Here is a 17705-nt window from a genome sequence, read left to right on the forward strand (position 1 = left end):
TTGATTGTTCCTGTAGCACTTTCCTGACTTCTTCCTTTTTTCTCAACTGCATTGTATAGTGTTTTGATACCTTTTATAATCATTTTTCTGAATTCCTTCTCAGGCATTTCCAAAGCCTGCCCATCTTCCAGTATGGAGTGTAGTTTTCCTTCCAGCTCATTTTCCTCAGTCACTTTATCTTGTTTCTGGACATGTGTAGATATGGTCATCTGCTTCTGTTTTTTGGGCATCTTCAGGAGTTATCTGTGGCCTTAATACTTAAATGGGTGTGTATTTTGGTATTTTTAATGCTTTCTGAATGCCACCAGGTAGATGTGATCAGGAGATGGGCTTCCCTTTTCACTCTTCTTCCGGAGAAGTTTCAAGATACCACTGTTGGTCATTTTGACGTAACTTAGGGTTTAATTTTCAGCCTATTTCCTCTTTTGTCTGCTTGTCCTGCTCCACAATCCCCGTTCAGGCCTTTTTTCTAGTTAGAAACAGTTCCGGGACGGCTGTGGCCATTTGGTTTGGAAAGTGTCTCTTTAAATTTCTAGGAGATCTGTGTGCATGCGTAGTAGAACCCTCCGAGGGTGGGGCTGGGGCACCCACTAGCTCAGGCACCCCTATAGTCACCAGAATGGAGGTGCAGAGACAGCAAGGGAACAATGAACAGACACCAAAAGAAAAGCATGTCCACACCTTTATCTCAGCGGTTCTGCCAGGCGTCTGTGGCCGCTCCGATCTTTCCCCCACGTGGTCTCACCCAAGATGGCGGCTCCTGGAGCAGCCGAGCATCCCGGACTAGAAAGCAATAGATTTCTTGCTTCTGCCAAGAAATTCCCCCAGCTGTGAGTATTCCAACCTTCTAAATATTCCTTCATATGTGGTTCAGAGTTCTGGGACCAGCCCCTGAGCCTGCTTAGTCGGGTATTCTGTGTTGTTGTAGGCGGAGCTCTCTGCTACACGTCCACCCGATCCGCCATCTTGTTTGTTCTCCTGGCTAGGTATATTTTTATTGAAAAGAATTCTGGGATTGATATTCCACATGACTTTGTCTTCCCTCAGATCCATTTTCAAGTATGTGTGTGTTGCCAGGTGCTATTGTGTCCATTTTGACTAATAAAGACCTTTATGTGACAGAGTGGAACTACCCCCAGAGAGTTTTATTGCTTATAATTATCACAGAGTCAGATAGCCAGTCTTGTCCCCAAGGTGCCTCTGGGTGGATTCGAACATCCCACCGTTCAGTCAGCAGTGGAACACTTGATCATCTGAGACACCAGGGCTCCTTTCCAGTGTATGACATACCTAATTATTGGGAAATTCTTCCTGAGTTTTCTATTGCAGCTTCAAGTTCTGGACACTTGGGGGGCATTGATTCAGTCTCCCCATTAACTTTTATTCTAGGCTGTTGTTGTTGTTGTAAAATGCCATCGAGTCGGTTCTGATCCATAGTGACCCTGTATAGGGTTTCCAAGGAGCAGCTGATGAGCTCAAACAGGCAACCTTGTGGTTCAAACTGACTTTGCAGTCCAATGCATTAGCCCATCTTTCCCTAGTTTCCCTCAGTCCTCACTCCAAGCTGCCTTCAGCCCCACTATCATCAACATTCTATAGTGATGATAGCCAGATACTGAGGTCCACAAGGGTACACATGCTTAGCAGAGAATCTCCTTGCCAGAAATCTAGAATGTCCTGTTTCACAGAAATCTAAAATCCCTATTTCATAGTGGGAAAGGAAAGAGGCAGAAAACTGCAAATGTGAAAACTCTAGATTTGGAGCTTCTCCCTGGACCAACCTAAGGACAGGAAGATGGAGTCTTAGGAGAAAGGCAGAAAGAAAATTAAGAAAAGGAAGATGGAGGGCAAAAAGAGGAACCTCGTGCATCAATCACTAATGCCCCTAGAATCATGGTGGGACAGTCTATAATTCAGCCTCTTCTGATGTTTCCAGTTTCTATCATCTTCCTCTCATACACCTACTTTACCCTCCCACCATACTAAACATCTCTCAGTTCTTGAAGATGTTACTCTTTCCCATAGAAACCAAAGAAACCTACCCTCTTTTACCTAGGGAATGCCTTCTACCCAGGAAGAGCTTCCTGCTAAGCTAAAAATTTCCTGCTGCTGCCTAAGCAAATTATTATTGCACTTTGCAAATAATGGGGCTTTTCCATGGAACACTCTTTCCCTCTACACTTGCTTAGTTAATTTTTACTCCTCCTCTAGGCTCCAGCTTGGATGACTTTTTCTAGGAAGCCTTCCCAGGTTCCCCCTTCACAATGTGGTTACTGCCCCTCCTCCGTGTTCCTACAACACAGTGAACTTCCTCTGTCTCAGCCCTCCAACATGCCAGGTTTGTGCTGTGTTCACAGCACCACACCATCCTGTCCTGCCTGTGAGGTCAGCGATACCATAGCCCTCTTATTAACCACTGCCATCGAGTTGATTCCAACTCATAACGACCCTGTGTAGGGTTTCCAAGGCTGTAAATTTTTACAGGTGCAGAAAGCCGCCTCTTTTTCCCGAGGAGCAGCTGGTGGGTTTGAACTGCTGATCTTGCGGCTACCAGCCCAACACGTAACCCACTATGCCACAAGGACTCTTTTTGCTTTCTTATTAGAGGCATGGACTTGAAGAGGTTAGCTAACGTGCCCAGCGTGATTGTAAGTAAGAGGTGACATGGCAAGTTGACACCCAACCCACTCAAACCACTGTTGTCAATTTCTACTCATAGCAACCTTATAGGGTAGACTACAAGTGCTCCGTAGAGTTTTCAAGGCTATAAATCTTTACAGAAACAGTCTGCTTCATCTTTCTCCTATGGAGCGGCTGGTGTCTTTGAACCACCAACCTTGTGGTTAGTAGCTGAATGCTTAACCCATCACTCAACCAGGATTCTTAAGCTAAATCAAGAACTGCTTAAACGAAAGTGTGTGCATTTCATCTCGCCACCGTATATTAGTACCAGGAGGTCTTTTGTTGTCATCCAGTTCAATCCCCTCGTTTTACTAAAGAGGAAGTCAAGGCCTAGAAAAGTTGGGTAACTTTCTCAAGATTACAGTAGTAACAGAGGTTATTTTAGATCAGCAGTGTCAGATTACCCAATATACAATGTCAGCACAGATTTACTGGTGCTGGTAGAGATGGTGCCCAGTACCTGTCATATGTATTCAGGAAATGGAGATACCTTCCCTGTCTGCTATCTCCTCATCGCTCTTTCCTTCTCAGGGCTCGTGGTTCCATACGTGAAGAGCAGAGAAGTTTAGAGGAGAGATTCTCCCTACCTGTCCTCCCCAGTTTCCATGTATTCCTTATTCACATTCTTCATTTGAGAAGGATGGGGATGGAGTGGCTGGAAACCACTGAGTAAATACAGAATTAGATTTAGAGATGGTGTGTTCCACTGTGTTCTCACTCTCTCTCATAGTAACTAACTGCCATCAAGTTCAACAAGAAGGGTTGAGGTCAGATTTTGGGCAGGCCTCTTTTGCCAGTCTTTGGAGAAGTCACCTGAAGACAGAAGAACCACAGACGAGTATAAGAGCTGGGACAAGTGTGTTCCTACATTGAAGAAGTCAGATAGGTGAAGAGGCTTAAGCAGAAACCAGCAGCCAGAGGGGGAGCATTCCAGGTAAGGAATGGCAGACAGAGATGGAGTAGGAGGGCCCAGAGTTCTCCTGTGTACTTCTGACTTAAGGGAAATCTCATGGACATAGATGTGTGTTAAATGATATTTATAGATAAGTAAACAAATTGCAGCTTAGTTCCCTCTCTAATAACATTTCTGCAGCTGTGATCCCACCCACCACCCCAGGTCCCAGCACAACTGTGTAGTCAGCCCTCAGATCTCTGGGATCGAAGTGGGTCTTCTGTGTCTTTCTATGCCAGACTGCCAGAAGACCCAAGACCAGAATGATAAGGGAGGTATAGACATCCCCTACCTAATCTTATACAGACACAGGAATATTAGCAGGATAGATCAGAGTCAGGGATCACAAAGGACTTACAGTCAATAAACCTAAGGCCAGTTGCTGAAAATGGATTCCAACTTGTGAAATCATGTGTGTCGGAGTGGAACTGTACTCCATAGTGTGTTCAATGGCTGATTTTTTGGAAGTAGAATACTAAGCCTGTCTTCTGGGCACCTCTGGGTCAACTCAAACTGCCAAGCTTTTGGTTAGTTGTTGTTGTTGTTGTTGTTAAGTGCTGTCGAGTCAGTTCCGACCCATAGCGACCCTGTACAGGGTTTCCAAGGGTGTAAATCTTTACGGGAGTAGAAAGCCTCATCTTTCTCCCGCGGAGCGGCTGGTAGTTTCGAACCGCTGACCTTAAGGTTCGCAGCCCGATTCGTAGCCACTACGCTACCAGAGCAGTGCATTAATCATTTGCACCACCAAGGGATTCCTTGTAAACAGTAAAGATCTCAAACTCTTAAAGCCTAGCCAAGAAGACTGCTGGGTCTCTCTCCCTTGGTTCAAAGTCAATAGATGGGCGTGTAGGAAATGAAAGGTGGTAGGCTCACCCTGCCTAGAGGGAGTGGAAGGATCAAGGTGACCTTGTGAGGTTCTTTCTAGACACAGACGTCTATGTAAGGTCCCTGCACCTGTTAGTCTTCTCCCCACCGCAACCCCATCATAACCTCCATTCCTCCCAGGAAAGTAGGTAAGTTAACTCTTAAAATTCCACATGGGGGCGGGTCAGCTGAGTAAAGCAAAGAGATGTGGCACAAGAAAACCTAGAGGCAAGGGACGTGTATTCTAGTCCCAGCCTTGCAATGAACTATCTCGACACGTCGTATCATCTTTCTGAGTCTCTCTATAAAATGAGGAAATGACAACTGTCCCATCTATTGCACAAGGCTGTGAGGGGGCTGTACTAGAGCTGGGTACACTGGGCAAGGAGGAGGATGGTCACACAGGGCCTGTGCTGGGCAAGTTGGGATTTGGTCGCTCCCATGTAGCTCCTGCCCAGTATGTTTGGCTCAGCCCTGGGTCAGGGTCCTGGTCTACCCAACTCTCTGCGGTTAGTGAAGGTGGGGAGCTGTGCTCAGAGTTCAGTGGAGGCTATGTCCATGGTTAACTTATAAGCAGGTTCGGTCAGGGGCAGCAGGACATTCCCCGCCCCAGGGCCACATTCTTGAGGTCACAACAAGTGCAAACTTGTTATAACCTGTGTCAGAGCAGCAGGGGGCAGCGAGGGCAGGGGGGATGGTGCCCTGACGCCTGAGGCTGGTAGAGGCGGGGTGTGCAGGTGCATACGCATGGACGTGCACCTGCCTGGGTCACTATGCTGTTTGGGCACATCTGCTTGGGCGTATGGATGGGAGCTGTGTGTGGGGCCGCATAGAAGAGCGTGTACCTGTGTGTCTCTGCATATATGAGTCCAAGTGTGTCCCTGTGGTGGAGGAGGAGGGGACATGGGCAGCATTGGGCCCTGCCCAGGCATGTGGAGCTGAGGAGTGGGCAGGCTTCTCTGCCCCTTCCTTTTCTCAGGCCTCACAGACCTGCATTCCAATGCCATCACAGATTGCCTCTGCCCCTTGGGATCCCAAACTTCTCCCCTCTGGTTGCCCCATCTCCTCAGTCTGTCTAGGCAGTTTGTGGGTGGGTGGGGGGGATCACCTCCTGCCCATCCCCCATGGACTTGGGCCCACTCCCCCCAGCACTCTGGGCTCTCCGGACACTGGGGCGGGTGGCAGTAGGGGGAGGTTCTGAAAGCAGGTGACTGTTTGGGGGAACTCGGGGACAGAGCCCCCATTGTGCCCGCCCCAGAGCCGCCTCAATGGAGCTCACTGGCACAAAGGGGCTTTGACAATGGGCAGGACATTAGTATGCAGAGCCAGCCCCTCAGCCCTCTCCCTGTCCCACAGCCCAGAGGCGGGAGCTGGGGGGCTGCTGGCGGCGAGTGGAGGCAGGGGGTGGGGCAGGGCTGGAAAAGCAGCTTTTAGCCCACAAGCTCCCTTGGGTGTATGGCCCAGGAGGCAGGAGAGGGAGACCAGAACAGGCCCCCCCTAAGCCTGCCACTCATTAGAAAGGACTTTTTTGGAAAAGCCACAGGGACTATGAGGGTGGGAAGGAAGGGGCTGTGAAAGACCAGGTCCCTGGGCCCAGTCTGAGCTCTAGAAAGAAGCTTGTGGGCAGTCTGAGCCTGCCTCAGTTTTACCATCTATTCAAGGGGATTGTGTGGGTAGGAGAGGTAAATGGAGCAATAGACAGCATGATCTCAAACCTAAGCCTGGGACCACACAACTGGAGTGAAGGTTGTATCTCAGAGTTGTCAGGGTTGGGGTAGGAGCTGAACCCCAGGATGCAGAAAGGGTTATGGACATGATTTGGGGTATTTGGGCTTCTTCCTTGAAGTCATACCCTTTTGTCTTCCCCCTGCTGTGTGTTCAGAGGCTGAGAAAGCGAGTGAAGCAGGGGAAGGAGGGAGCCGTGATTTGGGACAAGAATCCCTTCCCCATGTGGACTCTTCTAAAGCCTTCTACCTGAAGGACCAAGAGTCAGGACCTTCCCCAGTGAGTGTGTCCATCCCTCATGTCCACCTCATCTCCTGCCTAGCACCATTCCCTGCCCCCATCAATACCCTCAGCACCACCGTTCCCATGTTCTGCCCTGTGGCACCACAGCACTGACAGGAGTGGGAAAGGAGGAAAGGAGAGCGGGTTGTCTTGGGCCTGAAGTGAGGGGTGAGCTGAGAGCAGGGTGATGATCTGGGAAAGGGTTGCAGGGAAGAGACATCACATGGGAATTAGTATTATCCAAACTTCCTCAGCCTGGGTCAGTAAACCTAAACCCCCTAGGGAAAGGGCACCTTGGGTAAGGGAGTCACCTTATAGAACTAATTCCCAAAAGACAAGACAGAAAATTGTTCTGGGCTTAAGATACCTTCTCATGATTTTCTTTGTCCTCTTTTCAGTTACTGTTGTCAGGAAGTTCTCCCTGCTGTCTGCCCTCTAGGCTTCCTGTTGTGTTGCTACTATAGGTCCTGGATGACTCACTTGCGATTGCTGTGAAAAAGGTAAGGTTTGCTTCCTTCTCCTCTCAGGACCTTGTTCCCCCCTCCCCCTCCCCACGACAAAGAGTCTGATGGGGAAACTATAGGCTATCCAAACTCTTCCTGTTGGATTCAGAGTCCAACAAGCCTGTTAACTTTCCCTAGGACTTTGCACAAGTCACTTTCCCTCCCTGGACTGAGAAGTGGCCATCTCACAGTAAGATGGGAGGAATTTACAGAGACCCTTACCCCTGCACCTCCCTGTCTTCTGGGCCAATGAACAGTGAATTCAAGGTCAAGGCTCTGGGATTTAGTAGTACCTCATATTATTCATGCTCAACAACTCTAAAATGTCAGACACTTTAAAAAAATCCCATTTTACAGATGAGAAAAGTAAGGCACAGAAATGTTAATAATTTATTTTGGTCACACACAACTACTAGTGGTAGAACTGAGCATCAAGCTCGTGTCCTTTCTCTGGAGCACTACCCTATACTGGTCCCTTACTAAAAAGCATTCAAAACACTATAGGCAGTAGAGGAAGACCAAACAGAATCATCAGATGGACCCGGGGATTTTTCAAACTTGTTGCCTGAGGTTCCTTTAAACCCACGGTTGGTTCTCAAGGTATGGTCCAAGGATCTGGGAGTCCCTGATCTTTCAGAGGCTCTGTGGGATTAAACTTGTTTTCATAATATTGCTAACACAGTATTTTTATTCTTTTTCCTTTCATTCTTTCATGAGTGTTCAGTAGAGTTTTCCAGAGGTTACAAGACATATTACATTTTAAAGCAGAAGCAGATATGAAAAGCAACTATCATCTAAGTCAGACATTAATGAGAATTACTAAAATGTAAGACACTACCACTCTTCTTATGAACCTGTTTTTGTTTTTGTTTTCTGTTTTGGAAAACAGTAATTTTTCATTTTAAAAATTATTTACATTAACATGCAGTAGGTTCATTATTGTTATTTATAAAGGAATGAATGAAAATGAGAAGTCTTCTCGATTTTCATTTGTAACTTGGTAGATATCAATAGATCAAACCCACCTAAATAGAAGCCCTTCAGAGTCTTCAAAAATCTTTGATCTCAGGATTCCTTTAGAATAAGGGGTCTTGAGGTCAAAAACTTTGAGAACAGCTGCTCTAGACTCAAATATATTCTTCCTTTCCTCCTGCCAGTTGCCGATCTTTTTTTGATCATAAGGTCAACCAGGCAGACTCTGATATGAAGACAAGGTGGGTGTCTAGGTCTAGAAGTTTAGGACTGAGATTAGGAGTAGAGTCGAGAGGGACAGTCCCAAGGACATCTCATCCTCATCACCTCACTTGGGTGCTAGTCTCACAGCTCTCCCAACTTGCAGCCACTGCTCAGAGGTACACTCAAGACAACCGGGCTGCCTCAGACTGGACTCTGACCTTTTTTTCCTCCCCACTTCCAATCTCTCCTGATAAACGTAGCATCTGATTGGAGTCAGACCTACTTGGCAGGAAGACAGAGGCTCTGTAGGATGGGGTACCAAGGGTCTGGACATTTACAAGTTTTGTTTGTGTTTAGGCCAGCTATGCTGAGAGGACTGGAATTTGGGAGTTGTAGGATCTGCTGCTTTTAAGATCTAGGGTCTGCTTTTAAGTTGAGTTGGTAGGAAAGGGTTTTGCTTGAGGTTTCCAACCTAGAGAGTTGAGTAGTAGTGTCTACATAACACCCTACTTCAGAAAGCTTACATAAGCCTCATAAAGTCAGAGGTCTTTCCCTTCCCAAGAATTAGCAGTCCGGAAGATTTCTCTGGAACCATCTGTCCTAGGAGCCAAACCCTTTGCGGGGTGCCTAGAGGTTCACAGAGAAAAGAGATACCTTGGTTCAGGGACCCCCTTCCCCATCAATCTGATGGGGGATATAGACCATACCCTAGAGGATCCCCCTTGTCTAATGAAAAAGACAGGCTGTCACTCCCAGTGTCACCAATGAGCCCCAGCTAAAATAATAGACCCAAGGTACAAGGAAGATGCAGAGAAGAAGGGGTTACAAGATGACAGAGCAAACAGGAAAATAAAGAAGATGGAGATTTACAGCAGGGATGGGAAATGGAATGGCCTGTATGAGATGCAAAGCAGACATGTGGCTCAGAGAATATGAATGAAGATACTTCCCAGAACAAAGTCTGAAGAGGGCCATTCTAGAGGGAGGTATTGCAAGAAATAGAGGGAAAAGGCATAATGTTTCTTGGAGACTGTGATGTGAGAGGGTCTCATCTGATGTCAACATGAGTGTCTGGGAAGGGAAGGGGCACAATCAATCTGAAGATTTACGATGACAATTTCAATGATTATTCCACAGTGGCAAAAATGGAGGGAATGAAGGAATGAGAGTCAGAGAGGCAATTAAGGAGGCTGCTGCGGGCACCTAGGCCAAGCTAATCGGTAGATAAAGGAAGAGGAAGGCTGGGAAAAGTTGTGGGGGAAACCTGAACAGAGAGAGGAACAGAAAAGAGGAGGAGGGGAAGAGAGACTGGCAGCACAGTGGGGGGAAAGGGAAGTTGTCTTGGACGAAAGAGAAAGTTGCTGAGAATAGGAAAAGAGACTATTTTGGGGAATCTTGACAGCTCGGTTCACATTTATTGAATTGAAATTGAAGACAGATATCTGCCTGGAAGAAACCCATAGAAAGAAAAGGTTATAGGTGTAGAGACCTGGCCTCAGGAGGTGGCCAGCCTATTGGAATAACCAGCTTGTAGGAATAAAGACAGAAGTCACATGTTACTCTTCTTTACAATTCCCCCATCATCCCCAACTCTAGAAGAGTGCGCTGCACCAAGATCAAGAGGAGGAGGATAAAGAGCTACCACAGAACCTCAGAAACCACCATGGAAGGCTTGGACAAGGCCCAGGACCCTAGGAAGATGTAAAGAGCTACCACAGAACCTCAGAAACCACCACCATGTAAGGCTTGGACAAGGCCCAGGACCCTGGGAAGATATAAGGATACAGTCAGAGAGCAGGAAATACGCTAAGTGCAAGCAAGTTAAACTTTACTTTCTACATGCTAAGAAACCCTGATGGCATCGTGGTTAAGCACTCAATTATAAACCAAAAGTTTGGTGGTTCAAACCCACTAGCTATTCCTTAGGAGAAAGATGTAGCAATTGGCTTCCATAAATATAGTTGTTGTTGCTAAGTGCCCTCGTCGAGTCTGTTCTGACTCATAGTGACCCTGTATAGGGTTTCTGAGGGGCAGTTGCTGAGTTTGAACCGCCGTCCTTGTGGTTCAAATTGTGGTCGAGCACTTATCCTACAGCCTTGAAAACCCTATAGGCAGTTCTATTCTGTTGGAATTAACTTGGTGGCAAGGGGGTTAGCTTTTGGTGTTCTACTCGCTAAAATTTATTTTTAGTCTTCACAACTATTGTTAGCCCCATTATAAAGATGAGGTGACTTGGGAAGTAAAACCAGGATTGAAACCTAACCAGTTTGGCTACAAAACCATGCTCTTATACTTAAGACCTATCAGGTAATTCCCTTGACACCCAGAGCAGACAGGAGCCCTGGAGCAGTCTCTAAGCCCCTGAGCATGGCAGCTCTTCTCTATGGCCTTAATGATGGGCTTCTTTGTGGTGGTGGTGGTGGTGGTGGGGGTTGGGGTGGAGAAGGTGGGCTTATAAAATTCCAGATGACATTCCTTTGATGGGAAGTGCTTCCTGAAATCTAACTTAAATTATTCCAATAGCAGAAGGCCATTTCCCTAGGTCTTCTGCTATTGGAAGAGCTTCAGAATGGCCACACATGCCATTTCCATGTTATACAGTTTTTAAAGGCTTGAAATCCTAATTCATATCTCTCAACCCCTGCTTCTCCAGTCTCTTTCTCCAAACTACACAGTTCCGTCCTTCCTTCTCTCCCACATTCCAGAGCCAGTCCCTCCCTTCTCCCACCACCTCAAATCCAGGCTCCAGGCTGTCAGACACCCACAGAAAGGTTTTTCCCACAATTCCTTTCTCTTTGCCCTTTCAAGATTCTGATGGGGGGAGGGGATGAAGAGGGGCCACCCAGGATGCACTCTTCCCATGAAGAATGGTAGCAACTCCAGTGAAAAAGGGGCAACATTGGACTCAGCCTGTGGGAGAAACAGTGTAATTTGGTAAACGTGAAAAGCTCTCATTTCTGGGAGTTGCCCCAACCAACAACCCTTCACTGGGTACTAAAACCTTGGGATCCCAGATCACTCCTTCCTCTCCCTCCAGTCTGATCTCAGTGGTATGCCTTGGATCTCACTTCTTTCTGTTCCCTTCCAGGGCCTCACTGCCACCCTACACAGCTTGGCCCCAGCCTGGACAGTAGCACTGACCAGTTAGGCAAGAGAAGAATCTAGGCCGGGAAAGGGCGGGGGAGTGAGAGTGGAGGTTTTTCCCTTCCATCCTAAATAGCCTTTGGCAAAAAAGGTTTAGGGGCTCTGGTGCCCAATGTCTTTTCATCTCCCACCATGTGCTTCTCAAGTGCAGAAACCAAATATTTGCTTGAAAACCCAGGAGCCTCCTTGTTGCATGCCCCCCACCCCACACCAGAGCCCTAAACTCTTCATCCCACCAATTCCATGATGACCCTAGAGGATTCTTTCTGAATCCATCTAGCTGGAAGTGCCCCAGCATCTCTGATCCTTAGAGAGGACAAAGGAAGGAAGGCCCCTGGGTCTTCTACCAGCCCCTCTCCTTCTGGTCCAAGCCAAGCTCCTGAACAAAGCCGGAGCTGTAAAAGAGCTCATGCACAATGGTGCAGGTAGGGAACACAAGGCATGGTTCAGAGACGTGGTGGAGGATGCCAGTGGGCAGACAACGAATTCCTCCAGCAACAAACATGTCCCCATAGACTGGGTATGGGTAGATTTGAGACAGAGATGTCTTTTCCTCAGGGTAGAGACAGCAGTGCGATTCTGTGCTAGAGCCACAGAAGGAATGGGACCCTAACCCTGCTACACCCACACATACACACACACACACTCAGTGGAGTCATTGCCATTTGATACCCACAGAGACAAGTTGGCTGCTCCAGCTCTGGGGTGGGGGGTGGGGGGATGGCTCAGAAAACAGCAGTTCCTTTCAGGACCCAGATTGGCAAGGGCTTTGGGAGGCTGGACTGGCCCAGATCAGCCCCCAACGCCCCCTCCCTCCTTCCCTCACCACCACCACTACCAAAGGACTGTAGGGGGGGTGGGCGGGGAAAAGGGAGTTGGCACTGCCTGGGCCATGCCTATTGCCTCTGTAGACTAGCCCTGGCCCCTCTTCCTGGCATGATGCCTCCAGTCCTCCTCCTCCTGTTTCTTCCTCCCTGGAGAACCAGCTCTGAGCCAGGACACCTGTTCCTTCTAGACTTGGTCTCCCACCTACACTCTGAGGAATTAGCAAGTTCAACCCCTCACCATGGAATAATGCCCACTATCATACTAGGAACATGTTTGGAACTCCTTGGAGATTTTTCAGGAGGAAACCAAAGGAGCTCTGGTGGATGCTGGCCATCTCCTGCGGCTTGTGTCTTGATACCCACTCCAGCTCTCTTCAGCACCCCACCAGGGAACACCCTTCACAGAGGGTACCACATGGCTCATCAACATATCCCTGCCTGTCAGAACTACGGAAACCAGTCCCAGCAGGGGCAGTTGGGGTAGGGGATATTCAAATACTATAGCAAGAGCAGACTGCCCAAAACTCTTTAGTCAGAATTTGTATTGATAAGCAACTCCATCAGACTTTAAGACCTGACCTTAAATTTGGGTCCAAATTTGTCCTGGCTTCACCACTCCTGTGTCCCCATCTGCCTCCCCCTGCCTGTGAGATTTCATTTACTGGAATGAAATCTCGAGACCCCAAAGGCCCCTCTCCCAATTTCTCCCAGTCTGGGGTTCCGGGTTGTCCCCAGATCAGGGAGTTGCAACCATCTCTTTCCTAATTCAGGTCCCCTCTCTCCATTCCCGGTGAAGGGAGGAGGCCCTAATCTAGTGGGTCTGTCCTTCCTACTGCCAATGCTTTCCTCCTGGGGGTCTCGGTGTGAAACAGCTTGAAGAGGGGGATAGCTGTGATGAAGGGTCTTGAAATAGGAGCCAAGTCCAAATGGAGGAAAGAGCCTGGGGCAGGGGGCGCTGTGTTCCCCTAGGTGAACAAATGATCTATGGATGACAGTGTGTGCCATGGTGTGGGGAGGGGAAGGGGCTGGGCATGGGAGTGGGAGTAACCTGGGGCTACTGGAGGAGGGGGCGAGCCCTGAAGTCCTGTGTGTACTTGCTGGAGGAGCTATGAAGCAATACAGTGCAAGGGGGCAGCAGGGAAGCTCCCTCCCTAGTTAGTCTAGAGGACTGATGTAACCTGCCTAGGTAATGTTCCCTTCAGGGAAAGGGTCTCTTTGGGGCGGGAAGCCGGAGAACAGGGTGATACAGTTGAAAGCAGTCAGATCAAGGAGGTGTGGACCCCCGATGTCTCCGGAAGGTGAAGTGGACAGGACCCCGGCCGGGGTGGCAGCACTCCTTCAGGGCCAGAGTCTTACCTTAAGTCCAGGGTAAAGTGTCCCCTCAGTTGGGCCGCGGGGCAGCGGGACCGACGGACGGACGGGGAGGCCAGGAATAAGGAACGGAGTCGTGCGACCGGCAGGGCCGAGACTCTTAAACCCCGAGCTGGGATCAGATAAGGGCTGGGCCGGGGCCGGGGCCGGGGTCGGGCCGGCCGGGGGCAGAGCTGGGCCGGGTCGGGCCGCCCCCTCCCTCCGCAGCGCCTGAGCCAAACTTTGATGTGAATGGAGGGGGGCGGAGGGGGGCCCGGCGGGGCAGGGGCGGAGGGCTCTGGACCAACCAATGGCAGAGTGGAGCGCCAGGCCCGACTCACGGGGATTGGAGGGATGGGCAGGGGGTGGGGCGCAGGGGGCAAGGAAGCGAAGACCCAGACGGGTGGAAACTCTGGACGAGAGAAACACCCAAAGACAGAGACCCAGACAGACCCAGGGAGAAAGAGAGATGAAAAGTTACGCGACGCTATAGAAGTTGAGCAGACAAGATAGCATGGGAAGAAAGAAGGAAGAAAAGGCAGGCAGTCCTGTCGGAATTGGGGAAGGAGAGAGGAACCGCGGGGGCGGGACTCTGCGGAGTTAATGAGGTGGAAATCAATTCCCTACGGGCTCTATAGCCCTACTGGCAGCGCCTACGAGGGAGACTGAGAGGACTGGGGCTGGGCTGAGGGAGGAGGGTTCAGAGCTGTATCCTTCAAGGCTTTTGCAGTGTTATTCACCGTTTCCTAAATCCCAGGAGCTGTGCTGGGTGCGAACTGCACAGAAAGTCGTCCCCGCCTGCAGAGGCTACATCTGGATAAGATGAACACCCGAGGTTATGGAAGCTGCAGAAAGGGAACCTTCACTCTATTCAGGGGGGTCCCGGCAGGTGTGGGAGGGAAGAGATGGCCTCTGATAAGGACCTTACAGGATGCAGAGGATTCTGGAACTGAGAGGTGTTGGGAAGGGTATTTAAGATCGAGGGAACTGCGTAAGTAAAATCATTTGTTGTTAAGTGCTGTGGAGTCGGTTCCGACTCAGCAACCCTGTATAGGGTTTCCAAAGAGCAGCTGATGAGTTTGAACCGCCGACCTTGTGGTTCAAGCCGACTTGCTGCCTAGTGTTTTATCCCACAGCGCCACACCAGGACTCATGGGACACATGAAAATACAAATCTGCTTGGGAAACAGTAGCAAACTGTTCTAAGAGCTTCTTTCATGATCTGAATTTATGTTTTGAGAGGTTTTTATCCACAGTCTCTGACCCTTAGCATTTATTACAAAAGAAAATAATTATTTTCTCCATTTTTGTTCACCATGTTGTTGTTAAGTGCAGTGGAGTCGGTTCTGACCCATAGTGGCCCTATATAGGGTTTCCGAGAAGCAGCTGGCCAGCTTGAACCGCCGACCTTGAAGCTCAAACTGACCTTGCAGTCCAGCGCATTATCCTGCAGTGCCACACCAGGACTCTGCATTACCAGATTGAGTTGATATAAATGATGGATTGGCACAGTGGCAGCAGCAATGGGCTCGCGGGTAGCAACAATTGTGAGGCTGGCGCAGAATCAGGCAAGTGTTGCATAGGGTAGCTCTGAGTTGATACAGACTTTATGGCACCTAACAACAATAACAAATTTGAGGGGGAGGGCAATGAAACTTGACAGTTTAGCTTAGTTTAACCTCTCAAAGTCATAAAAGGGATAAATGTGCATTTTAAAGAATTCTGATTTGGGGACACAGGAGGATAGAGGAGACGGGGCTGACGGTGAGACACCACAGGCTTAGTGTTTGTACTGGACGGAAGAACTGGATTAATCATAAAGCTGTGCCGGTTCACCTTCAACTTTAAGCTTCTATAGACAATGGAGAGCAAAAAACTATAGCAGAATCTTAGGAAGATTCATCTGGAAGTGAGCAAGATTGTTAGAATAAAGTAAAAACAGTAAGCAAGCAGACTGGATAGGAAGTTGTTGCTAAAACTATAGACATGAGATGAAAGCCCAAACCAGGATGGCAACAATGAAAATTGTTGTTGTTGTTAAATGCTGTTGGGTTGATTTTGACTCAAAGAGATCCTGAATAGGATTTCCAAGGGTTTTGTCCAAAAACCTCCTACCGTTAGCATTATAGCTGAAACAATTACTTTCTCCATTTTTGTTCACCATATTGTTGTTGTTGTTAAGTGCCATTAAGTCGGTTCCAACTCACAGCAACCTTGTACAGGGTTTTCAAGGAGAAGCTGGTGGTGAGTTTGAACCACTGACCTGGTGGTTAGCAGTCCAGTGCTTACCTTACAGCACCACACCAGGACTCCACAATGAAAATCAGAACAGAGCAAATGGCTTAGAGTGCAGAAAAATCAAAAGAAAACCAAAAAAAAGTTGGGACCAATTTGACATGGCTTCAGAGGTCACACTAGGGTCTTCAGCTGGGTGAGGAGGGGAACTGAGAGGTTGTTAATACACACAGGGAAACCCAGAGAGGAAGCCAGCATGTTGAGACTAGAGTGGAGGCCCAGGAGTGATGAGTCCGGGGCTAGGAATCTACACTGTAAGGTGTGGAGAAAGGTCAGGGCTAGAGAGACAAGGAGGTAATTGCTGCCAGGGTGGAGTAACTGGAAGCCTTCAGAGCAGGGGAGCGCCCAACAAAGACTACACAAAGGAGAGAAGAGAACTGGGCACAGAAAGTGAAGGATGCCTGCATTTAGAGCGTGAGGAAGGAGGGGGGCAAAGTGAAAGAGAATCTTCCCAAAAAAGCAGGAAAGAGACAGAGAGTGGGGAGTAATAAGAGTCAGGGAAGAAAGACTGTTAGGAGGAGATTCTAGTAATGTTAGAAGGTGCTGGATTTGACAATAAAAAAGTCACCAATGACATTTCAGGACAGTTACAGAAGAGTGATCAAAATGGGAATCAGGTACAAAGGGTAAGGAAATATTGTCAAGTATAGGTTCTTCTTTTGATAACTCTTCTGAAAGGAGAGAAATATAACAGCTCAGAACAATGTATGTAGAAACTATCTCTCACCTTGTCTTTAAGTCCTAATCTCCCTCTTTCTAAAGCTCAAGGGATGAGGGGAACTGGCAAACTGCTCTGATCATGTCTGGTATGAGTTAAGATATTAGAACTAAGACATCGAAGAGATCCCTAAGAGAGGGCATGGTGGGGGAAGCAGCACAGTCTGGACATTTTGAGCTCGAGAAGGATTTGGAGGTTCTGGGGGGAAATCCAAAATAGACATGAGGACACCACAGATGAAAAACAAAAAAGACTGTAATGACTCATGCAGGAATTTATAGTGCACTTTTTCTTTTCCAAAAAAAAAAAAAAAAATGTCACCCAAGCATTTGGTCTCAACTACCACCCATGTGTCAATTTCTCCAGCCCACCTGGATGTTCATTGCAAACTCAATATATCTGAGTAGAGCATGTAATCTTGCTCCCAAAGTGCTCCTCTTCATTTATTCTTTATTGTGAGTGCACTACCATCGCATAACCAGAAACATGGTAGCCATTCTAGATTCATCTCTCATCTCATCTTACTTGACTAATAAAGACATCACCTTTCTAATCGATCCTTCCTCCTTGTACCATTGCCACTGTTATAGTCTTGAACATCATCCCCTCCCACCGGAATTACTGCAACAGCTTCCTACCTCCAGTTTTTCTCCACTCTAATAATCCTTCAGATCACGAATTCCTTAATTTAAAAATAATTCAACACCAGCAATGTACCTTCTCTCTGAAACACAAATCTGACTGTGTCACTTCCAGGTTTAAAAGGCTGATGAATGCCAATTGTCTATATGTCAAGTCCAAGCTCTTTACCATGGAACAGAAGGATGGCCATGACCTGGAGAGGATGCCATTCCAGCTTCATCTCCTCCACAGTCCCTACACACCCAAGCCTACTGCCACTTCCACTGCCTCACTTCCATAGTTCTAACTATTACCTCTGAGTGATGCCCAAATTTGACTGATGCCCTGGACTCTCTTTGGAGGCACAATTCCACAGTTTCAGTTGCCTGCAGGGAATTTCCACTCGAACTTGACATGCCCAATCTGAGCTCGTTGTCTTCTTCCCCAAGGCTGGGAGTGTTCATGACTCCCTTATTTCTGTCTTTCTCTCAGTCAATCAGATTTTTTAAAAACTAAAAGTTGTCTTTACTTTTCATCAATTGGCATGTCAACTAAGCCACTAAATC

At 48.0% G+C, this 17705-nt stretch overlaps 1 protein-coding gene across 1 annotated transcript in view; it reads right to left on the minus strand.

Annotated features, from left to right (window-relative positions):
• KCNJ10 (potassium inwardly-rectifying channel, subfamily J, member 10) overlaps positions 1 to 13744 on the minus strand; it is a 49951-nt gene extending 36207 nt beyond the window's left edge. The window contains exon 1 of the mRNA XM_006861637.1: positions 13512 to 13744. The gene's annotated coding sequence lies outside the window, so the exon portion shown is untranslated. The remainder of the gene's footprint in view (positions 1 to 13511) is intronic.
• Between the last annotated feature and the right edge of the window lie 3961 nt (positions 13745 to 17705).

Source organism: Chrysochloris asiatica, unplaced genomic scaffold (genome assembly GCF_000296735.1).
Source record: "Chrysochloris asiatica unplaced genomic scaffold, ChrAsi1.0 scaffold00042, whole genome shotgun sequence".
Taxonomy (NCBI): Eukaryota; Metazoa; Chordata; class Mammalia; order Afrosoricida; family Chrysochloridae; genus Chrysochloris; species Chrysochloris asiatica.